Source organism: Erithacus rubecula (genome assembly GCF_903797595.1).
Source record: "Erithacus rubecula genome assembly, chromosome: 4".
Lineage (NCBI taxonomy): Eukaryota > Metazoa > Chordata > Aves > Passeriformes > Muscicapidae > Erithacus > Erithacus rubecula.
The window spans coordinates 26,069,595-26,076,498 of NC_136686.1; the positions used below are offsets into that span (position 1 = coordinate 26,069,595).

The 6,904-nt window shown below is 42.0% G+C and overlaps 1 long non-coding RNA gene across 1 annotated transcript in view; it reads left to right on the forward strand.

Moving 5' to 3' along the window:
• Positions 1-1,216: 1,216 nt before the first annotated feature.
• LOC306801505 overlaps positions 1,217-6,904 on the forward strand; it is a 28,635-nt gene continuing 22,947 nt past the window's right edge. The window contains exons 1-2 of the long non-coding RNA XR_013774107.1: positions 1,217-1,447; positions 6,046-6,131. This is a non-coding gene — a long non-coding RNA (uncharacterized lncRNA). The remainder of the gene's footprint in view (positions 1,448-6,045; positions 6,132-6,904) is intronic.

The following is a 6,904-nucleotide window of genomic DNA, read 5'->3' on the forward strand; positions in this document are numbered from 1 at the left end:
GAATAGAATAGAATAGAATAGAATAGAATAGAATAGAATAGAATAGAATAGAATAGAATAGAATAGAATAGAATAGAATAGATAGAATAGAATAGAATAGAATAGAATAGAATAGTTTTCATTTGGAAAGGACCTGCAATGATCCTCTAGTCCACCTGCCTGACCATTCCAGGTCTGACTAAAGGTTAGGCATGTGGTTAAGGCCATTGTCCAAATGCCTCTTAAACAGTGACAGGCCTGGAGCCTCAACCACCTCCCTAGGAAGTCTCTTTCATTGTTTCACTGCCCTCTCAGTAAAGAAAGGCTTTTCAATGTCCAGGCTAAACCTTCCTGGCACAGACTTCTACTGTTCCCATGTATCCTTGTCACTGGATACCTGGGAAAAAGACCAGCACCTCTCCCTTCACTTCCCCTCCTTGGGAAGCTGTAGAAAGCAATGAGACAACTCCTCAACCTCCTCTTCTCTGAATTAAAGAAGTCCAAAGTTCTCAGCCTTCCAGTTCTTTCCTCAACTTCGTTGCTCTCTTCTGGATGCATTCAAGGATCTCCACAACCTTCTCAAATTGCAGGGCACAGGATTGCCCACAGAGCTCCAGGTGAGATCATACTGATTACAGTAGGACAATCCCAGCTGGCAGGGCTCACTCACTGCTGACCTGTGTCAAGCCTGCTGCTCACCAGCACATACATATCCTTTCCTGCAGGGCTGTTCTCCAGCCACTCTTCTCCCAGTTTATACTTGTGCCCAGCATTACTCTTTCTAGGTGCAGAATATGGCATTTGTTAAATTTCATCCCATTAATGATTGCCCAGTGCTGCAGTCTATCAAGCTCCCTTTCGATTAGCCAAAGTTTTATGAAGGTTTTTACTTGTCTTTCAAAGACAAAAATATATCAAAAGGAGATATTATAATGAGACTATAAACCTTACATTTATTCAAATTGTTTTCTTCATGGTTAGTGAATTTGAAGTCATTTTTACAGACAGTAAAAAGATAGAAAATTACGCCAATTGAGGAATAAATTTAGCAATGTGGTTTTCAATTAAGCAAGGGTTTGTTAAGTCTAGCATAAACCTCTGCTTGTTAGTTTATGGCATATCAAACCTATTCTTGCTTTACTGCCTCTCTCTCACTCCCTCTCTCTCTCAACACCACCATATCTTATTACAGTCCATGATATCATCCTGAGAGTTATGTCAGGATATGGGAGTTAAAAAGAGGCTTTCTGCCAAATAAGAGATTTACATCCTGCTAAATGTTAAAGTTCTAATGGTTTCAGAGGGTTTCTATTAACAATCAGTGAAGAAGAGCATGAAGGAGGAAGATCAAAAAGTATTAAAGCATTATGAGATTTAAAGGCAAACTTCAGGAAGAGAATTTAGGACTTCTAAAAATTAGTTGGAGAAAAAGTCCAAGGAAGAAAAATAGATCTACAGATCTAGGTAGGTGCATAAATTCAAGAAATTTAAATATGTGTATTTATATATGCAAATATATACTTATATATAGTTGCTTTGCACAGAAAGCCTATTAACACCTATAGCAACATTGTATTTAATATTGATTTTATTTCTATTTTCGGAGGCTTGTTTCACTAGAAGCATGAAAAATTGAATACTTGTATAACAAACTGGATTTTAAATCGTCTCTCAACTTAGAGCAAAGTTAGAAAAGGCTTATGGCACCTCATTTTATCTTTGGCTGCAAATGTAAAGATCAGATCCACAGCCTATCCCACTAACATTTTTCTTTCTCCCCATTTTAAATTAGCACATTATCTCTCATGCAGCTTCTTAAGCCAAGAGTTTTTGACTGTTTGGAGTACTAGTATATTTGTGGTGGTTTCCATGGCTATAATTTCAGCCACCTTAAAAAGCAAAGCTATGGCATATCACTAAGCCTCTACCTCTTCTTGACATCTTCTAACAGGAAAACTATTTTATCATTCATGAGAGGTCAAGGTGCATGGTCTTTGATCTCAACAGGATTTTTTGTTCTTTTTCTCCTAGTTTTGCAATGCATTTTATTTTTTTATTTGTATATATGCAAAATCACACTTCAGTCATCGATAAACAGGTGGTAGTGTCTGTTTATGGCAAAAAATATATTTATCTAACAAGTATTTTTTTTTCTAATGCTCAAAAAGCCTCCAATCTAATGTTTGCTGAAATACATGTTGGGATTTTTTAAAATTTAATCCTCTAGTTAGGCTTTCTCTTTTCAGTATAACAATAATGTACTTAAAAACCTTCCTAAATGGGATATGTGTACCTGAGGGGAACAGAAGCTCTCCAAAAATAAATCTCTGGAGTAGCAGTTTTTACCACTTTGGCATATGCAATGCTGACTTTCTTCTAGTTCTTATTCTGCCAGGCCTCTCTTAGTGTGTGTGAATCATTAGACAGTAGGCAGCAGGCTTAGAAGTACATATATATATATATTTATTTAGGGAGCTGAATGTCAGGCAGTTCCCTGCTCTTAATAGCTGATGATTTTACAAGTCAGACACTTTCCTTGTGCTGTCAGTCCGGTTTGGGTTTCGATATCGAAATGAGATATCATCTTGGCGCTTGCATTCTTGGCAGGCAGGCTGTGTGCTCTCCTCTTCCTCTTCTGCTGATGTGCCTCAGCCTATGGATCAGTGGAAGGGAAAGTGGCCATCAGAGGGAAAGCCTCATCCTCAGTGCTGCAGTCACTGTCTTCTCCAGACACCTCCACTGCCGCCTCATTGTGGTGCATGCTCCTGTACTGGTGGCAGCCCGTGAAGTGCTGGTTGCTGCTGTGGGGCGTGCACATCCCCGGCAGGCGGTACCCGGCCAGGTTCATGGGCCGGAGGCGCGTCCTTGCCTCCTGCAGTATTGCTGCTGGCAAACGGGAGATTGTGATCCAGCAGCGCTTCTTGGCGTTCCAGAGCAGTTCTCTGGTTTGATCGCTGCCACTCTGCTCGCCTGCCTGCTCCTGGCGGAGGGGCTCAGTGCGATGTGGTGGTTGCTGCTCGCAATTCCTGCTGCAGCTGCGATCCTGCCACTGTGCCTTCCCAGGCTGTTTCTGCTGTGGTCTGTGCACGGGACTCCTGTGCTGGCCACGCTGTCTCTCACAGCCCTTAGAGGAAGATGCACAGGAGTCCTGCTCCATGAGCTCCTTCTCTCTCTTCCGTTGATCATCTCCGTTACCATGCCTCCTGCCCCTGTGCTTCCATTCCTGCTCTTGTCTCCTGCCAGCCCTGTTGCTACACAGGAGCATGATGAGCATGTCTCTTGCCCGTACTTGCTGGCACTGCCTTGGTCTCTGGTTCTTGTGCTGACCTTTCTTGCGCTGCCCAGCAGTGGCCGCCGCCAGCGGCATGGCACAGCTGGGGGAGCCGTGCTCCTTTTCCCTCCGGCTGTGGCCTGGCCCTGTGGCCATGGCGCCGTGGGGAGCGTTTACCTGCGAGGCAGCCTCGTGCCTGGCGCTCTCCATGCTGACAGCCTGCTGCCCTGCAGAGGCTCTCCGTGTGGGCACTGGGTGACACGCTGCCTCGCCGCCACGCCTGGAGCCAGCGGAGCTCGGCGGTGACGTGGAGCCGGTGACAAGGACACAGTCCATCCGTCACAAGGGCTCCGCTGTGTGGGCCTGCAGGCCCAGGCCAGGCCTGGCTGGAACACGTCCATCTCTGGCCCAGATACCATCGCCAGCCCTGTCACCATCGCCAGCCCTGCCCTGGGCTTCCCTCAAACACCTCAAGGGACCGAGGGAACCTTGTCCTGGGCACCTGGTGGAGAACGGGGTGGAGGAACTAAGTGGCTGTCATGACTTGGCACAGAAAGGCAGCACTTTCTTGCCCTCCTGACTCAAAATCCTGTTTCCAGCCCTTCATGCCAGCTGTTGAAATGAATTCCTATTTTTTCAGTGTACAAAGTATAGGCATATCATACCAGGCTTATCTCAAGTTTTTTATACACATTCTATTTACATAACACCAGGTACTATTTGTAGAATCCCTCTTGTTGGCTTTTTGTGACATAGAATGAAAACTAATAAATCACAGAATGGTGTGGCCTGGAAGGGATCCTAAAGATCATGTAGTTCCATTTCCCACTAAACCAGGCTTCTTGACAGCCCCAGCCTGGCCTTGAACACTGACAGAGATGTGTATTTTAAAATAAAATAAAAACGTTATTCCATTTTTTTTTAAATGTGTCTGTTATGGAGAGAGAAAAAACTTTATAGATGACAGCTGGGTTGAATAAAAGAGTGTCCTCATTCTCATCACACAAAGATAAGGATGGAATTTTTGGGGCTGTGTATGTCTTTGGAAGTTTGCACATTTTGCCTTGATATAGGTGGGTTTTTGTTCTAGGCTCCATCCACTGATAGTGTCAGACCAAGCTTATAGTTTCACAGTAAGTGATGCATATCTACATTTAGACCAGATAAAAATTATTATCTTTTGCTGAGAGACACCATCAAAGACTCTGAATTTTTGATTAACTTAATGATTAGATCATGTATCATTAGATCAGTATCATGTCCTGCTACATAAATTGTTCTGATGGCATTTATAGTCTACTTATTTAAATACAAAATAAGAAAAATATTAGAATTTAAAAAAAAATTAAATACTTGTTTGCAATATGCTATACAAAAAGGAGATTTCCCGTTTTTTTCAGGTTTTTTAAAATTTTCTTGCTTGAGTTTAAAAACCCAAACAAAATACCGTGTCAACCAAACAACTCAATCAACAAAAACAAGCAAAAAAAATTTCACAAAATCTTCCTATGTTTTTATCATCAAAGAGTTTTCCATTCCTTCAGTTTTTGTTAAAGATGAAAAGAAAAAAATAAATGTGCATAGGGTCAAGTTTACCAAAGTAGTAAAGAGAAGTCTCATCTGCCCTTAGTGTCAGGCTTTGGTATGATTTCCAGTGTCACTATTTATCAACACACGATGGCAGTAGCGGTCCATGGAATCATTAGCTGACCCTGTACATTATTGAAATAGTAATCTGCCTAAGGCCTCTTTTCTAGAGTCTTTGCTTATTAATACTGACAGTTCTGAGCCCAGCTCCATAGAGAAATTAAAAAAACAAAAAAGTTCAGAGTCCTTTCTTGATTAAGGTGACCCTAGATGTTATCCCAGATCCCAGGTATTGTTTGTGATCCCAAACTCCATGTAAGAGGTGGCAAGTAAGTGCTTTCATTAATGACAATGACTTTTTGGAAAGATTTCTGGGTTACAGTGTTAACTGTAGCAGGTTCTGTAATTATTCTTTATCTCCTGGTCAGATTGTAGTATTCTGGGGATCTTCTCAAATCAAAGATATCTCTAGCAGCCCATATAGCCAATAATGCTGACTTATCTGTGGTCAGTTTTGAGTGAGGTATAAAGGTGCTTACTGGAGAGCCCTATTGTCTAAGCAAACACAGCTTCGTTCGAATACACTTCATTTTCAGTGCATCAAGGAAAAGTCTTTTAGACACATATCTTAATCCTCACAATTATAAGTTTGATTTAATGTCATTACTTGTCTCCCTGTGGAACCCAGATCGCTTAAACCTTTCTGCAGAACACGTGTTCATGGATTTACTTTCAGGTAAGATCTTTAATAGAAACTAGATATTTTACATCAGCTCCTTGTAACTTCAACTAATTACATGGTTGAGATTCTCATGGGTCTCCCATGTCGAGTCTGTGGCTGAAGGAATATTTGTACTGGTCAATGGATTGTGCAGCTAAGGTAACCCTGTGTGCTCCCCAGCACCAGAACCCAGCAGCAGAAATAGCTGCATCACCCCAAGAAGCCCAGATTAACAGAATTCACCAAGAAGATCTCAAGGGTGAGACAGCTCTTTGTTTCAGACACCTTATGCTGTCCCAGCACTGTTCAGTTCTGCAGGCCAAGAAATTGTTCATAAATTCTTAATTTCTCCTCTGAAAGTCCTTGCAGGCATTCTTAAAAGATATCAAGCTCACAACTGCTCCACTGAAGATAAAATATATGAAATATAATAGCAATCTTTTATTTTAAAATCAACACTGGTTTTACTTTTGTGATTCACCAACAGGAGCTTTTCTAAGAACACTCTTTCCAGCAGAGGCCGAGTAGCAGGAATTATCCCTGAAGAGATCTCTGTTCTCTTCCATGACTTTGGTATGTGCCTGGACAGGAATGTTAGAAAGCTATAACAGATTGGCCCATTTTTGTTGCTGTTACTAACCTCTGAACTGTTATCTGAAGTGTGAAGAACAGCAACTATATTACCTCTGATAACACTCTAATGTGGTAAGGGAAAGCATATGCACACACACAAAAAAAGGAAAATGTACAGCTCTCTGTCTTGCTCAGGGGCTGATTCATAAAACCTGTCAATTCCCTGGCTAGATTTTCACAACTGAGTAAGGTCTGCATTAGATAAGTACAGTTGACCACTACTCAAGAGAGGGAGCTCTGTTCTGTGATTTTGGTGGCTTCTTCCAAGGCAAAGTTTAGAGAGATCATATTTCATTCAGTATTTCTTGATTTCTGGAGCACAATAGTTGTCTTTTATTTATGGTGTACCCTTTTCTCGCTGTCCTTGATCTGAGAGCATCTTGCAAAGCAGTCTTGACATTGCAGGTTTTCACCATAGAATATGCTTGGAGAACAGACATCTGAACATCCATATTCCTTTGTATAATTGCACCATATTCTTCATGATTAGCAGGGTTTGACCTCTCCAACAGAAATGCATCTTCCCTGAAACAAATGTGCTATGAGCAGCACATGCATCACAATGACGTGGAGCTTGACCTCTGTACAGAGCTCAGGGGTTAATTCAACCTACTGCAGCAACTGTGGAAGGGGCTTTAGTGATCCTCCTCATCTCCCCCCACCCTCTGAATTTTTATCTTTCCCTGACCACCTGTGTTCTGCTGGAACATGAC